This window comes from Canis lupus, chromosome 15 (assembly GCF_048164855.1).
Source record: "Canis lupus baileyi chromosome 15, mCanLup2.hap1, whole genome shotgun sequence".
Classification (NCBI taxonomy): domain Eukaryota; kingdom Metazoa; phylum Chordata; class Mammalia; order Carnivora; family Canidae; genus Canis; species Canis lupus.
This window is the reverse complement of record NC_132852.1, coordinates 56,504,937-56,521,489: the sequence shown is the minus strand read 5'-3', so window position 1 is coordinate 56,521,489 and position 16,553 is coordinate 56,504,937. Positions and strand designations below refer to the sequence as shown.

The window sequence follows — 16,553 nt, the reverse complement described above, 5'->3', positions numbered from 1 at the left end:
TTTAGTGACTTTGTACTTACTATCTGTCCTCAACTTATAGCTTCTCAAATTGATTAAGTCTTCCTTTCAGTGACCTAGCCACACATCATTCCAAGGGGAGCCCTGACAAAGGGACTTTGGATGCCGCCCTGGATTTTCATCCTGAGATGTGCTCCTCTACTGCCCTCTACTGTAAGTATCAATAATTTCTACAAGGCTGCCAGAATGGATACTGTGTTATTCATTAAAAAGCAGAATATCAAGTAAAAGCTCTACTTTGGAAAGAAAAAAATGCAGAGATAAGCTTTAAAAAACAGATAATTTTTCATTATAAATTAACACCAAAAAAGTTGCTGTTTTAAGTCACCATTACTAAAACAGTGTTCCAAAAATATGACAAATCGTGCTAAGCAGAGTTGGCTACATTTGTTGAGGCAGGAGGAAATTATCTCAGGATCGCACATTGGAACTTTTTCCTTCACTCCATGGTAAGTAAATGAGTTAAAACATGAAGTATATAGTAAAGTCCATAAACTGATTTCTCCCAATTTCCTCTTTTTTAAATGTCTCCTTTCCTTACTGAGAAAAGATATTCATTTTTCCTCTTCCATCAAAAGTAAAATGTAATATATGGTCAATTATATTCACTCTTATTTATACTTGTATCAATTTCACTTTAACAAAAGTTGATTCAAATTAAGGCTTTTGTTATTTCATTTTCTTCTGTTCTGCCTTCCTTTCTTCCTGCAAAAAAAAAATATTTGTTGAGCAACTTGTACCTTGTTGAGAGCTGGAATTTGTTCCTATCCTCATGGAACTTACAGTCAATGAGGAGAAAATAGACATTTAGCAAGCAATTGCAAGAATCACTATTTAATTATAATTTTCCAGAACAACATTACAGATCCAGCAAGTAGTATAGATAAAGGCCTCTAATTGTGAGGAACTCTACAAATTGAAGAGAAATTGAAAGGTCAGCATGCTAAAGATATGTGGTATGTGAGGCTGGAGAATGAGGCAAGAGTGGAACATGCGGGATCTTTTAGGACCTGTGAAGTCTTTTGGCCTTCATCTCCAGAGCAGTTGGAAACCATTAGTCATTTTAGGAAGAGGAGGACATAATTAGACTGTGTTGAAGAGAGATAACTGTGCCATCTGGATGGAGCAGTGGGGAGAAGACTGGACGCAGATTCTTTAAGGGGATATTGCCTGAATCCAGTGAAATATTATAGAGGCCTGAAATAAGAAGGAGGCAGTGGATGAGTTGGAGAAATTTTTTAAATACACATAGGAAAGGATTTGGTGTGTGGTTGGAGGAAAGTGCAAAAGGGGGGAAGTTGTGGAATTAGACTAAAAGGAAGAGTATTTCTGAAGTAGAGGAGGCATGCAAATTCATCACTAGGTGTGCTAAGTTTCCTATGTTATTCAAAAACAAAAAACAAGGGGCACCTGGCTGGCTCAGTGGTTGAGTGTCTCCCTTCAGCTCAGATCATGTTCCCAGGTTCCTGGGATCGAGTCCCACATCAGGCTCCCCACAGAGAACCTGCTTCTCCCTCTACCTGTGTTTCTGCTTCTCTGTGTGTGTGTGTGTGTCTCTCTCATGAATAAATAAATCTTAAAAAAAAAAAAAAACCTGCTCCTTTATCTTCTCCCGTGCTCACATGGCAGCACATATGCATACACATAGAAATCCTAACATTTTAAAGTGATTTCAGGCACATTTTAGTTATATGTCAGCTAAGCTGATATAGAAGACACATCCTCCCACCATAAATGTATTGAAATGTTAAATATTTAAATATACAAATATGTGAATATGTATATATGTATTTGTTTTGTGTATGTATGTGCATATGTATATTGTGTATAGATGTACACACACACACACACACACACACATATATATATATGTGCTTGATGATTCAGCTGCTGCTAATAAGGACTCAGACCCTGCTAGAGACCTGACAGTGGGGGACCAGAACACTAACGCACATCTGGGACTCATGTGGAGGGCCTGCGAGAAGTAAACCTTTGCATGATGCCACTTTCACTGATGAACTCAGCCAAGAAAAGCATAAGGAACCTCTGTTGTATTTTATCAGTGTATCAAAGGGAAAGGCAATTAAAAACCAGCTGGGAACAAACTAGCCTGAAATTTCTGCCACACATTGGTGCAAAAACTTTAAACTAAAATTTTAAAGTAAAATCTAATTCATAGATGTTGAAATCCAAAGGATATTTTTATAAGAAAACACAAACTACTGTTTACCTATAACCAAAACTTTTAAACCATATAAGAAACAAATAACAAGGGGATCCCTGGGTGGTGCAGCGGTTTAGCGCCTGCCTTTGGCCCAGGGCGCGATCCTGGAGACCCGGGATCGAATCCCACATCAGGCTCCCGGTGCATGCAGCCTGCTTCTCCCTCTGCCTGCGTCTCTGCCTCTCTCTCTCTCTCTGTGACTATCATAAAAAAATAAAAATTAAAAAAAAAATTAAAAAAAAAAAAGAAACAAATAACAAGGTGAAAGAGTCGGTAGATAGAGCCACTAGGAAAATTAAGACTTAAAAATTACAAGTGATTTAACAATCTGAAAAGGACTTAAAATAAGCTTACAATAACTGAAAAAGTGAAAGAAATAATAAATATCATAACAGGACATAATGGTGTGAATAAAACATCAGTTGGATTTGAGAATAAATGAAAAAAACAATTTTGAAAATATCAAAAAATTAAGAGAAAATACCTTCAGAATATGGTTGAGTAGCAAAAATAAATGAATAAATAAATAAATAAATATATAAATATTGAAAAGAGAATTGTTAGACTCTCCAAATAGAAAATAAAAGATTTATTTTCTAGAGACATCTAACCAAAAAAGATCTGAACTCAGGAATAATTGAATTTCAAAGCAAGATGCCTAAAAGAATAGTTCTATAGGTAATGGCTTGTAAGAGGGAAAGTAATGAAATCGATAACCCATTCTATCCTGTGGATCAACAGTAAAAAACTGTCCATAATGGGCACAGAACTTCCAAAGAAGTTTTTGGGATTTAAGTTTTAATTTTCAACTTGATGAAAAGAACGTCCTCCCCTATAGAAGTATGTGGCATAAGATCTGCTGTCTGCATAAACAACCAGAAAACTGCATAAAATATATGAAACAGCAGAAATGTGATGCCTGAAAGAAGAGAAACAAATAAGATGAACCCTATGATTATTTCAGCTTTTTATTCGAAACCAATTTCCACATTACAGCATAGATAGAAAACAAAACAAAATAAGTAAAAACAACTGCCTCACTGAGATGAAAAGACAGTTTCAAAATTTGGGGAGGTTAAGATGGCTGAGATTTACAGGGAAAAGTACTAAGGAACCATGCAAAAAAAAAAGCTTGAGAGATCTGCATAGAAATCACTTCAAGTCAAAAAAAAAAAAAAAAAAAGAAAGAAATCACTTCAAGTCTTTGAATTAATTTCTGGTCATGCATTAAGTACGAACTCTACAAGACCAGCCAAAAACAACATCTAGAAAACTATAAACTAAAAACTTCCCAGACTTCATTTTTTTAAAAAGATTGTATTTATTTATTCATGAGAGGCACACAGAGAGAGAAATAGAGAGATAGAGAGAGAAAGAGAGAGAGGCAGAGACACAGGCAGAGGGAGAAGCAGGCTCCATGCAGGGAGCCCGACGTGGGACTCGATCCCAGGTCTCCAGGATCAGGCCCTGGGCTGAAGGCAGTGCTAAACTGCTGAGCCACCCGGGCTGCCCCAAACTTCCTACACTTCAAACAGGGTTGGGAGATATTGGAATTCCTATTAGCCAGAGAAGGACAAACCTGTTAAATACACAGGGAATTCACTAGAGACCTCAAAAGAGTCATGCCTTAGTACTGAGACTCAATTGTCTTAGAGTAAAGACTGCAGTGCCAAAGACGTATTCTAACAAAGGCTGAAGACAACTCTCAGGAGGATGAAAGTAACTTAAAGTAACTTAACTGTCTGCCAAAACAAAGTTCAAGATCTCTAAAGAAAGAAAACAAAATTCACTCAACTATACAAAAATCATAATGTCAAGCATCTAACCAAAAATTGCTAGATATGTAAAGAAGCTGAATTGCTTGACCCATACCCAGGGTTGGGGGGAAGGCTACAGAAAGATCCCCAAATGGCAGAGATGATGATATTAGCAGATAAAGACTCTTAAAAAGCTATTATAATTATACTCAAGACTTTATAGGAATATGGAAGATATTTTAAAAAAATTTTTAAATATCTGTTTTAAAATAAAACAGAACTTCTAGCATTGAAAAATTACAATACCTGAAATGAAATTTCTTAGTGATGTCAGTATCATGGTGGTATAAGATGTCCATCATATTTGTACTTCTCTCTGAACAAAAATTCAGCATCTATCCACAGACAAAAATGCCCTTGAGGGAGCTGTGGGATTCCAGCACCATATAACAAGGAATCCAGGAGGAATCTTGCCTACCCATGCATAGAGTAACAGGTAGACAGACCCCAGCAGCAGTTGTGGACTCTGCAGCCAGCCATTCATGAACCAGCTCCAGCCTCACTCAGCTATGATCTGGAAGCCCCTGGAAAACACTGTCTTAGCTAATCACTCACATCTGAGAGAGCATTTGTAGAAGCACAGGTTTCCAGAGGACAGGATCCAGCACGCCATTAGAGCAAACAAACAAACAAATTTGGACACATGAATTTGGATTGGTAAGAGGAACAGCTTGACTTTACCCACATCATCCCTCTCCTAAGGCAGCACAGCTAAGGGCCCTCACCAAAACCAAAGATCTTACAGGAAAGGAATAACATTAACTTCTATTTCCTCATGATCATAGATGCAAAATCTTTAACAAAATATGAGCAAATTAAATCTAATAATATACACAAAGGGTGATACAACATAACCAATTAATGGAGTTAAGATTGATTTGACATTTTAATATCAAGCAAAGTGATTGTCATATTAACTGAATTAAGTAGGAAAACCATATAATTGTAATCTTGTATCATGTAATCATATAATTATATAATCTTAACCAGTGGGGAGAAAAAAGATATTTCACAAAATTAGCTCATTTAGAGTGAAAAATCTCAGCAAACTAAGGAAGAGAAGGGAAATCCCTCACCCTAATAAAGCACATCTATGAAAAACCTACACATAACCTTATAATTAATAATAAAAGACTGAATGATCTATGCCTAAGATTTGAAGCAAGGGAAGGATGTCTATTCCTTTTGAAATTATACTGGAGGCCCTATCCACTGCAATAAAGCCAAAAATAAAGATAAATAAAAGACATACAGATTGAAAAGGAAGAAATAAAACTGTATTGTAGACAAAATAATCAAATTTGCACACATGAGCTGTAAATTCTAAAAAATCTAGAAAAGAGTTAAATGACCAATAAGTAAATTTAACAAGATCACAGGACACAAGACCAATTTAAAAAATAAATTATATTCTGTATACTAACAGGAAACAATTGATATATAACAGTTGATGTATAGATATCCCATAAGTGGCACAACCCTGAAGTATCTGTTTCCCAGCACTCCCAATAGGATGTAGCTCCAATGTCTGATAGAGATACCTAGTTTAGATACCTGGATACCTAGATATCTTCTTGTAGTCCCTTCTTTAATAACTCACCTCTTGATAAGTGCTTCTGTACCTCCAAGTAAGCCATATTTGACCCCCAAATACTGTGGGGGTTATGGATGCCAACCTCCCATGTAGTTGAAAATCCAGATATAACTTTTGACTCCCTAAAATCTTAATTACTAATAGCCTACCATTGAATGGAAGCCTTGCCAATAGCATAAATGTTGATTCTCACGTATTTTTTATGTTATATATATTAAATACTATACTCTTATGATAAAGCAAGCTAGAGAAAAGAAAATGTTAAGAAAATCATGAGAAAATGCATTTACAGTACTATAATATGTTTATAAAAACAAAATCCACACATAAGTGATCCATGTAGTTCAACCTCATATTGTCAAAGGGTCAACTGTAGTTACACCCCAAATCCCTGTCTTAGGTTCTGCTCCTGAGAAACCCAAACCAAACCATGTGGTGATATGGTATGGCCTGACGTTGAGGATATCATTGTGTTGTTGTGTACTTCCTGAGAAGTACAGACAATGGATCCTCTGTGTACAAATAGGCACAGATTATAAATAGGTGAAGTGAGGGATCATAGGCTGTGGGCCAGCAGTGGGGGAGGGGAGAATTGGGGTGTTGGGGCAGCGGGAGAGGAGTGTCTCTGCAGTGTGTGGTACTAGGCTATGCCTGTAGAAACTGTTTTGAATTGATTCCTTTATCAATGCATCATGATTCCTTTATTGATGTAATGTGATAACATCACCTTCAGTTCCCACTGATATTTGCAAGCAGTCAAAAGCCTATGATAACCAATGAAAAAGAGGCGGCAATATCATCTTGACAATCTGTCTACTTTTTCCCTCTTCGTGCTCCTGAGTGAGTGTTACTCCCAAAGGGCAAGTTGTGAGAGAGGAGGATGCTTTTCTCCTGCATTCAAAATTGCTAACCTCACAAGTCTTCATCTGGGAGATGGGAGAGGAAGAAAGTTTTTAATCAAATATGAGATCTAAGTTTTACAGTGGAATAGCCCAGAATTTTAATAACTGAGCCTATTTTAATATCCAGTCTTTAGTCTTATATTGAATTTTAGTATTAAAATATACGTATTTAATACTTAATTAAAATATACTAAAAATACTATAATACTATGTGCTATATATAATTAAAACATATTAATTTAATGCTTAATTAAAATGTACTTATTTTAATACTAAGAGTGACCAAAAAATTATGAATTGGAGTGATGTCCTAAATGAGACTCATATTCACCAGGAGATAGAGACGGGCAAAGGGTGGGTTCTGTGGTTTTAAACAGAGCACAGCTGGCAGTAGTCACCGAAAAATAAACACAGAGAAGTATATAATATGTACTATAATATGTACAGAGAAGTATAAAAATATACAGAGAAGTACATATGAGTATATAATATACATACATAAATGCTGTTTAAGTAGGCTACCTCTATTACCTGAAGTATGCAGATATATTTAACCATTGAAAAAATAAAGCATGAATTTGGGATGCTGCTTCTGAAGGATGGTTGTAAATACATCCAAATCACCTGGATTGCCAGGATTTCTGGGAGTGTGGCCCCCAAAACCTTCATTTTTAAACAAGCTCCTCATGTGAATCTTAAGAACATTACAGTCTGAAAAGTATTGTTCTTCATTTTATTCTGTACCTTGCCTTTTTTGGAGATATTTTCTCCTACTTTATTTTTCTTTTTAAAGATTGTTTTGGCTATTCTGTGTCCTTTGTAATTCCATATGTACTGCAAAATCAGTTTGTCAATTTCTATAGAATATGGTTATCTGCTTCATTTCATTTAATCACTGCATCAGATTGTAGTGTATTATTTAAATTAATATATTCAATCATTCCTCTATTTTGGACACTTTTAACTTTTTGCCATTTTAAACTATGCAACAGTAATATCTGTGTGCATATTTCATCAAAAGGTATGCAAGTACTATTCTCAGGCAGAGTTTTGGAGAGCTGGATCACAAAGTACGTGCATTTAAAATAATGATAGAAATGATCAAATTCACTATCAGAAAAGGAATTACCCACTTACAAAATGTAAATGTGTATGAAAATGCCTATTTCCCCAAGTCCTCTTTAACACTAGATATTATTCGTCTTTTCCATCCTTTAATTTTACAAGTTTTATTGTTTTTGTCTGGATTTCCATAATTATTAGAGAGTTGGGCATCTTTAGTGTATTTATTGGCATTTTTTTTTTCCTTCCATGAACTGCTTTCTTTTTTCTTACTGATTTGCAGAAGCTCTTTTTTTGTTCGGGCCAGTAGGTTTTTGCCTGATTTTATGCTGTATATATTTCTTCCCTATGTACTGTTTTATCTCTGTAGATTGTTTTTGTCTTTATAGAAGCTTGAAATCTCTTAGTCAAATCTGAGTTGACTTCTGAGTTTTATGAGTTACTGAGGAAGACCTTCATGATATAAATATTATTTTTTAAAATCTTTACTCAAAAAAGACTTGACCTTTATATTTAGCTTTTTATTAGAAATTTATCTATGGTATGAAATAGAATTTTATTTTTATTCATTTCCATGTATAGATAATTGCATCAAAGATACTTATTTAACAAGATAGTTATTAACTATATCGCTATATTTTTTGTCTAATGTAAATTGTCACCTTTGTCATAAACTAAATTCCCACACGTGTTTCTGAACTCTGCTTTGTTTTATCAGAGTATCTGTTTCTATGCTCATGCTACCTTTTTATTTTCTATTTTTTTATTATCTTTTTTAAAACTAGGCTCCACACTCAGTGTGAAGCCCAACACAGAGCTTGAACTCATGACCCTGAGATCAAGACCTGAGCTGAGATCAAGAATCGGAGCCACTTAGGCATCTGACCATTGTGCTACCTTTTAAAAATTATTGTGATGACACGTATTTTTCTTTACCTACTCATAAAAGTCTCTTCCTATTGACCTTCTTTAAAAAAAGAGTTATTAGGGTGTCTGGATGGCTCAGTCAGTAAAGCATCCAACTCTTGATTTCGGCTCAGGTCACAATCTCAGGGTTGTGAGATCAGTCCCCACCCTTCATCTGGCTCAGCGCTGCTTCAGATTCTTTCTCTCCCTCTCTCCCTGCCCCTCCTCAAACAAAACAAAACAAAACAAAACAAAACAAGTTATTCCTTTTCTGACATACTTACAAACCAGTTTGTAAAATTCCATAAAAATCTTGTTGGGATTTTGGAAAGGTATTGCATTATTTTTATTAGATTTATTTGGAGATTTTTTTTCTTTTTAGTGATAATGAGTCTTTTCAATTAAGAACATGTATGTCTTACTATTTAGAACAAAATCTTTTACTGAAAACAGGATAAGTTTTCAACATTTTTTTTTTTTGCAGGCCTCCAAAATTCTATAATTTATTGATAGAAAAACACGTAATCATCAAGACTATGATTTATAGGGTAAGGCTTTTAAATACTGAATAGTGGCAGGCTATGACGTGCAAAATATGCCACTGTGCATAAGGAATATTTTGAATGAAAAGCACTTGAAAACCAGCAGGTTCAAGAAGTGAACTCTGACCTCTCTTTGTCTTCCTGAAAGCAAGAGATAAAACTCCCTGGTGAAAGCTGCCCTCTGTATTGGGAGGAAAGAAACATTCTTTTTTTTTTTTCTTTAAACATTTTTTTTATTTATGATAGTCATACAGAGAGAGAGAGAGAGAGGCAGAGACACAACAGGCAGAGGGAGAAGCAGGCTCCATGCACCAGGAGCCCGATGTGGGATTCAGATCCCCGGTCTCCAGGATCGCGTCCTGGGCCAAAGGCAGGCGCCAAACCGCCACCCAGGGATGGCGCTGGGCGCTGCGCCACCCAGGGATCCCCTGGAAAGAAACATTCTTACCACCAGAGACCCAGAGTGGAGGCAGAGAGGATTCTGTACAAAGGGACCTTGTTAAAAGAGTTTATCTTCTGTTAGCCTCCTCAATACATTTTACTTACTTTTCCACATTGTCTTTCTTTGTTTAACCTAGTTTGAAGGCATTTGGATTTTACCACTTCTTTGGGTTTTCATTTACTTATGAGGGCTCCTATGTTACATAAAACTTCTATTAAATAACTCTGTATGCTGGTCCCCTGTTAATCTGTGTTACGTTAATTTAATTCTCAGGCGCAGCTGGTGATCCTAAAGAGGAAACAGGTGAAGTTTTGTCGTTGCCCACATTTATACAGCTATTCAGTACATTTGTATCATCCCTTTTAAATTCATTTCCCTCCCCCTCCAGGAGTCCTCCTGCATCTCAGTAAATAAAATTACCATATACCTCATTGCAAAAGCCAAAACTGCAGGACTCAAATCTCTCATACCACATGTTTGATGCATGACCAGGAAGAGCTGATTCTTACCCCAAAATACATCCCAAATCCCTGTACTTTTGTGCTTCTCTACTGCGATCACTATAGGACAGTCATCATTTCTTAGGTGATGTGTCAATTCAGACTAAGGTTGGATAGTGTATAACCAAAGGTTGACAGAGTGGGGGAACTAGATAACAATGGCTTAACTCGACAGAAACTTATTGCTCTTTCACAAATATAATGGTGTTTGAGACAAGGTAAGAGTTTGTTCCCTTTCACTACTGAAAGCCAGATTATTAATTCCTGAAACAAGAATGTTTTCTTTTATGCAAGTGGCTTCCAACATGCCTGGGAGTTCATGGAGTGGCCAGGTTTTCCTAAAGCCTTTTATGCATTTAAGTATTATCCATTGGTTAAATAAATAATATGTCTAGCTCATACTTATTCTATGGCATAATAGACATTTTTTACTGATATGCCAATCTTTTTGTGGTTAATAAATCCTACACAAATATATGTATATACACACATACATATTATGTATATATGATATGTATGAATTGTACATATATGAAATTATACATATATAAATTATGTGTATATATACATACACACAATAATGCATATATATATAGAGAGAGAGAGAGAAAGAGAGAGAGAGATCGAGAAAGATGGGGAGGGAGAGAGGCAGAGAGAGAGCTTACTATGCACCATATACTGTTTTTGGCCCTGAGAATATAGCAGTAAACAGATTAGGCCAAGTCCCTGCCTTTTCATGGAAAACAAGGTCAATAAACAAATGAAGGAGTGTTCTAAAGAAGAAAAACCATGAGCTAAGAGAGTAATTGGGGGAAGTAATTTTAGATAGGAAAATCAAAGGCTCTTTGAAGAGGTGACATTTGAGCTTGAAATGGGGCAATTATGTGAAGAATTTGGCAGGACAGGAAGGCAAACATTCCAGAAGGAAAATGAAATAGAAAGGACTTGCTCTGCATAAAAATCATGACAGGAACAAGTTTGGCAGGATCTTCATATGTAAGGGGAAGAAATGCTAGAAGATAAATTGCAGATAAGCAAAGGCCAGATTATTCAGGGCCTTTTCAGTTTGGATTTTATTCTTAAATCAACTGATGAGTTTTAAGCAAGCAGGGACATGATCTGTTTTACAGTTTAGAAGAATTTTGGCTACTCTGTGGGCACCAGAGTATAGATAAGCAGGTAGGTAGAAGAGGAAAAACAGACAGTGGTTATTATGGGGTCTGGATAAGTCACATCCAGGGATGGCTAGCTTGCTCTCAACGTTAGATCTTTCTCTGTTTAGCAATAGTACCTGTCATTTTTTTTTTTTTTAAAGATTTCATTTATTTATTCATGAGAGACACAGACAGAGGGAGAAGCAGGCTCCATGCAGGGATCCTGATGTGGGACTTGATCCTGGGACTCCAGGATCAAGCCCTGGGCTGACAGCAGGTGCTAAACCACTGAGCCACCCAGGGATCCCCACAATAGTACCCATTTTTATCAGCTCTATTGCACCCCACTGAAAAGACTGCATTTTCCAGCCTCCCCTAAAGCTAGACCGGCCACATGATTAAATGCTGGCCAACCAGATTTGACCAAAGTATTGTGTGAGACTTGCAGGAAGCCTCTAAGGATGTTGAACTTCACCTGAGCCTGTGCTCCAGTAAGACGATGATGACTAAGAAATTCCCTCACCTTCTTGTTTGCTGAACACCTCCCCACTACCTTTTTGTGTTCCAGGAAAAGGATTACTTCATTTCTCTCCTCATAAGACTTAGATAAGACTCCCATAAGGCTCTCAGATGATTTCTTTGTGTTTATCTAAACCCCTGAGGAGGCCACAGTTCCTGCAAGTCCCTGTTTTTTGAGATAGAATTGACTACATAACACATTGGTTTCAGATGTATCCAACATTTCATTCTTTGTCTCATGAATGATTAGCTGATATTAGAAGTCTTTGCAGGGAAAGAGCTAAACACAGAGATAAGCATTTCCTGTTCAGCTGACTGAGATTTCCCCTAATTGCAAAAAGGTCCCAGGCCTACATCATCCCACCTAAGACTTATCTATGTCTCCCTAGAAATCAAAGGCAAAATTACACTGTGATGACACCTGGATCTTAGGATCTAAGATATGCTCATTATTACAATAGCCTGAAAATTATCTCCTTAATTGTCTGGTGCATTTTGTCTTTCGCATCTTTTTATAAGGCAGACAATGTATCTTCTTTGCCCTTCTTCCTTCCTAGTACTTGAAATGTATAAGGTGAAGGCTGGAGCTCAGGCAGCCTTCTTGGACACACAAGGTGGCATACATTTAAAATGAACCATATCGGGCAGCCCGGGTACCTCAGTGGTTTAGCGTCGCCTTTGGCCCAAGTTGTGACCCCAGAGTCCCCGGTGGAGGCCCACCTCGGGCTCCCTGCATGGAGCCTGCTTCTCCCTTTGCCTGTGTCTCTGCCTCTGTCTCTCTCTCTCTGTGTGTGTGTCTCTCAGGAATAAATAAATAAAATATCTTTTTAAAAACTAAATGAACCATACTATATCAGACTGTGGCAAGGCTATATAAAAGAAGCATAAAAACGTAATGAAATTATAAGCAAAATGATTGTGAGGGATTTGAGTGAATATCAAGGAAGACTTTTGAGATATTATACTTTAGATAGGTCTTAAAACAATAAGCATTTTTATTGATGGATGAGCCAAAATGACAAGCATGATAGAACCTGGATCCAAATTGACCTTAACAGGTTGGAATAAGTGATCAAAAGAATGAAATAGGCAACTGGCTGGATTTATGGACTGAAAGAAAAGGCAAATTGGGGTGTCTAGGTGGCTCAGTTGGTTGAGTGGCCTCTTGATTTTGGCTCAGGTCATGATCTCAAGGTGGAGAGATTAAGCCCTGCATAGGACTTTGCACTCAGGAGGGTATCTGCTTGAGATTCTCTCTCTCCCCCTCTGCCCCTCCTCTCCTCTCTCTCATTCTTGTTCTCGCTCAAAATAAATAAATAAATATTTTTTAAGGCAAATTAAAGTTATTTATCAAGGAATCCAGAAGAATCAGGGTGTTGGAGAAAGAAACGGAGAGACTCTGGGAGGAGCAATAAATGATTTCAGTTTAGCCACTTGAATCAGAGGTAATGGTCAAATATTTAAGTGGAAACATCCCGAAGGTAGTTAGAAATGCTGCATGAGCTGTCATAGTGAGCTCAGAACAGGTATGCATTTTGAAGTTGAGAGTAGATGTAGATGAGCTGATGGAAGCTGCCTAGAGATGGAAACTCCAAGACCACTCCAGGCAGCTGTAGAAAGAATAACTGTTGCAGCAGAGGGGAGTTGGCACCTTGGCTCATAGCCTCCTATAGATTTTCCCCCACCAGTTGTGTGGAGCCACACTGTTCTGCAAGACTTTAAAAGATGTGCCAAGAAAAAAGTGTTACTTGTTCCAGTGTCTTTGAGACATTCTGTGTTTGGAGATAAACAGCTTTTCCTGGTCTTCATGAGATGTTTAAAGATGGATAATGTGTTATAATTCTCAAAGGAGTTTAGTAATAGTGTGCTGTGTTTTCAGAAGTTACTGCACTGCAGAAAATTTTTATTATAGAATCTTTTGGAACAATATACCATATATTTTGAACTTTATCAGCTCAAGAAAATGAGGGCAGAGTGGAAGATAATTGGGAAGGAAGATAAAGAGCCATCTTTGTGTCCTGGAGAAAACCACATAACCTGCTACTAACAGGAATTCTTTGTTAGAATCCATTGAAAATTTGGTTGAAGCGATGGAATCTCTACTCTGAAAATTGTACCATGTTTGTATGTGTGGTGTCTTCTTTGGAAGCCCCGAACATGCCAGTGATTAAGAATAATGACTCATAAAAAATAGAAGAATGACTCATTAATTTTCTTTTATATACATTTTTACAAACTTAATTTTTTTAATATGCTGCAAAATATTAATACATAAAATACAAAATATGAAATCAAAAGTTATATTTCCCTCAGCCTGAGGTCTCCTATGTACTTTATCTCTTTTTCTCAGAGATCACTTTTTTTTTAAAGATTTATTTCTTTATTTGAGAGAGAGAGAGAGCACTAGAGGGAGTGAGCCGGAGTGAGAGGGAAGGGTAGAGCGAGAGGGAAAAGCAGGCTCTCCACTGAGCAGGAAGCCTGACATGGGGCTCAATCCCAGGACCCTGCGATCACGACCTGAACTGAAGGCAGACGTTTAACCAACTGAGCCACCCAGGTGTCCCTCAGAGATCACTTTTTTCTTTCTATGGATATCCAAATGCATTTTAAAATATAAGTGGGATTGTTCTGCCATTTGCATTTAAAAAATTTACTCTGTCATGAGTATTTTTCCACGTGACGGCATATTGATTTTGCTTATTTAAAAAAAATTCCTGGTACGATATAATTTTCTATTCCCTTGTCACCACTCTTTATTAATCCATTTGACAAATCTTTATTGAGTCTCTGTTATGGGTGTGGTATCCTGTTGGCTGGAGAATAGCAATGAACAAAACAGATATGGTTCCAACTCTTAGGGAGCTAGTAGAAGACAAATGATAAAGAAATAAACAGGTAAGTTAAACAACTACAGATTGTGAGGATAGCTATGCAAGAAAACAATCCTAGATGAGAGAAGGAGTGACTGGGGAAGAAAGATCTATACCAAGTCTTGATGAATGAGCCAGCTGTGAGAAGAACTGGAGAAGGGGCATCTCAGGCTTTTGCAAACAAGTACATTATGAGCATTCAGTTAGTACTCATCGATGGCTTGCTCTTTGCCAGCAACTCAGCTAGAGTATGAGGATGCAAAGGTGAACTATTAAAATTCGGTCCTTGTTGTGTTGGAGCCTGTATTTTAGGGTAATGAATTAAGATATAAAAGACCTTAGCACAATGACTATAACAAAATAATTGTTCAATAAATGTAAATTTGTTTTATTATTTAAAAGTTTGCAATCTGGAGACACATGGGTGGCTCAGTGGTTGAGCATCTACCTTTGGCTCAGGGCGCGATCCCAGGATCCTGGGATCCACTCCTGCATTGGGGCTCCCTACAGGGAGCCTGCTTCTCCCTCTGCCTGTGCCTGTGACTCTGCCTCTCTGTCTCTCTCATGAATGAATGAATAAAATAATTAATTACATATTTTTTAAAAAAATAAATAAATGTTTGCAATCTGATAAATTTATCTCACTGTTCAAATTGGCTTTTCCAAATGCTACCAATGTTATGATAAAGGAAATGTTCAACTTTTATCGTTTGTGGGCCTTATTCCTGCGCTCCCACAGAAATTATATTTTAACATTTACTAAGGTCAAAATGAGTCTGCAGAACCCCAAAGCATGGGTTCTATCTGCATCCCAGGCATGCATTGTACATCTGCTTTGTTAAAGCCTTAAGAAAGCATTTTGAACATAAAAATTAAGAAAAAGGAAGAAACTTACCTGGTTCCTGTAAGGTTCAAGTCCTATAGCCCTGCATATACTAGAAACTTACGATAAGGTCTACAACTTTCTTTTCTTTCTTTTTTTTTTTTTAAGATTTTATTTATTCATGAGAGATGAGAGAGAGAGAGAGAGAGAGGCAGGCAGAGACACAGGCAGAGGAAGAAGCAGGCTCCATGCAGGGAGCCCGACGTGGGACTCGGTCCTGGGACCCGATCCTGGGACTCCAGAATCATGCCCCAGGCTTAAGGCAGGTGCTAAACCGCTGAGCCACCCAGGGACCCCCCAGTCTACAACTTTCTGATATGTCCTTTGTCTAATGATTTGTAACTTTTTATGTTAAAAAATGTATATAACCCCATAGCAAATGTTCCTTTGCCAGAGAAGTCTCGTGTAAAGATTGTGTATCCAGGGCAGCTGCCCTGACTTGGGCTCAAATTAATCTCCTTTCTTTTAGAAATTCTAAAAGGTTTATTCATTTTGTGTCAACAGTTGTGTTTTTCACATGTTTATTTGCCATTTGAATATTTTCTGTAACTTTCCTGTATATATCCTTGGTCATTATTTTATTCTTTTATTTACCTTTTTTTCCCCTAAGATTTTATTTATTTTATTCATGAGAGACATACAGAGAGAGAGAGAAAGGCAGAGACACAGGCAGAGGGAGAAACAGGCTCCATGCAGGGAGCCTGATGTGGGACTCCATCCCGGGTCTCCAGCATCACACCCTGGGCGGAAGGCAGCGCTAAACCTCTGAGCAACCCGGGCTGCCCATATTGTTTTGTTTACCTTTTACTGATGGATTTATAGTTCTTCATAAGATCTAGATAGAACAACCACTTGTCTGTTATATATGCAAATATTCTCCCTTCACCTCCAGTTTGTTGTCTTTCTAGTTTCACTGGTAGCATCTTTAAATATGTGGACTTTTGAAATTTATTCTAGTTAAGTATTTCAATTTTCTTCTTAACAATTTTGGGAGGCACTTGGGTCTAGGTTATGCATAAAAACTTTGCAAAGGTGTATGCTACAGTTATAAACAGTGATGTCATCAAGATGTACATGGAGTACCATATTCATGGAGCAGGATAAATATTTGCTGCAAATC

At 37.2% G+C, this 16,553-nt stretch overlaps 1 long non-coding RNA gene across 9 annotated transcripts in view; it reads right to left on the bottom strand.

The window, feature by feature from the left end:
- The window catches only part of LOC140605303 (uncharacterized), a 122,093-nt gene that overhangs the window by 102,162 nt on the left and 3,378 nt on the right, over positions 1-16,553 (bottom strand). Inside the window, exon 2 of one of the 9 annotated variants that reach the window (XR_012008006.1) lies at positions 285-723. The exons of the other annotated variants lie outside the window; for them this stretch is intronic. This is a non-coding gene — a long non-coding RNA (uncharacterized lncRNA). Of the gene's footprint in view, positions 1-284; positions 724-16,553 lie in introns of those variants that run through there. 9 annotated transcript variants of the gene reach the window in all.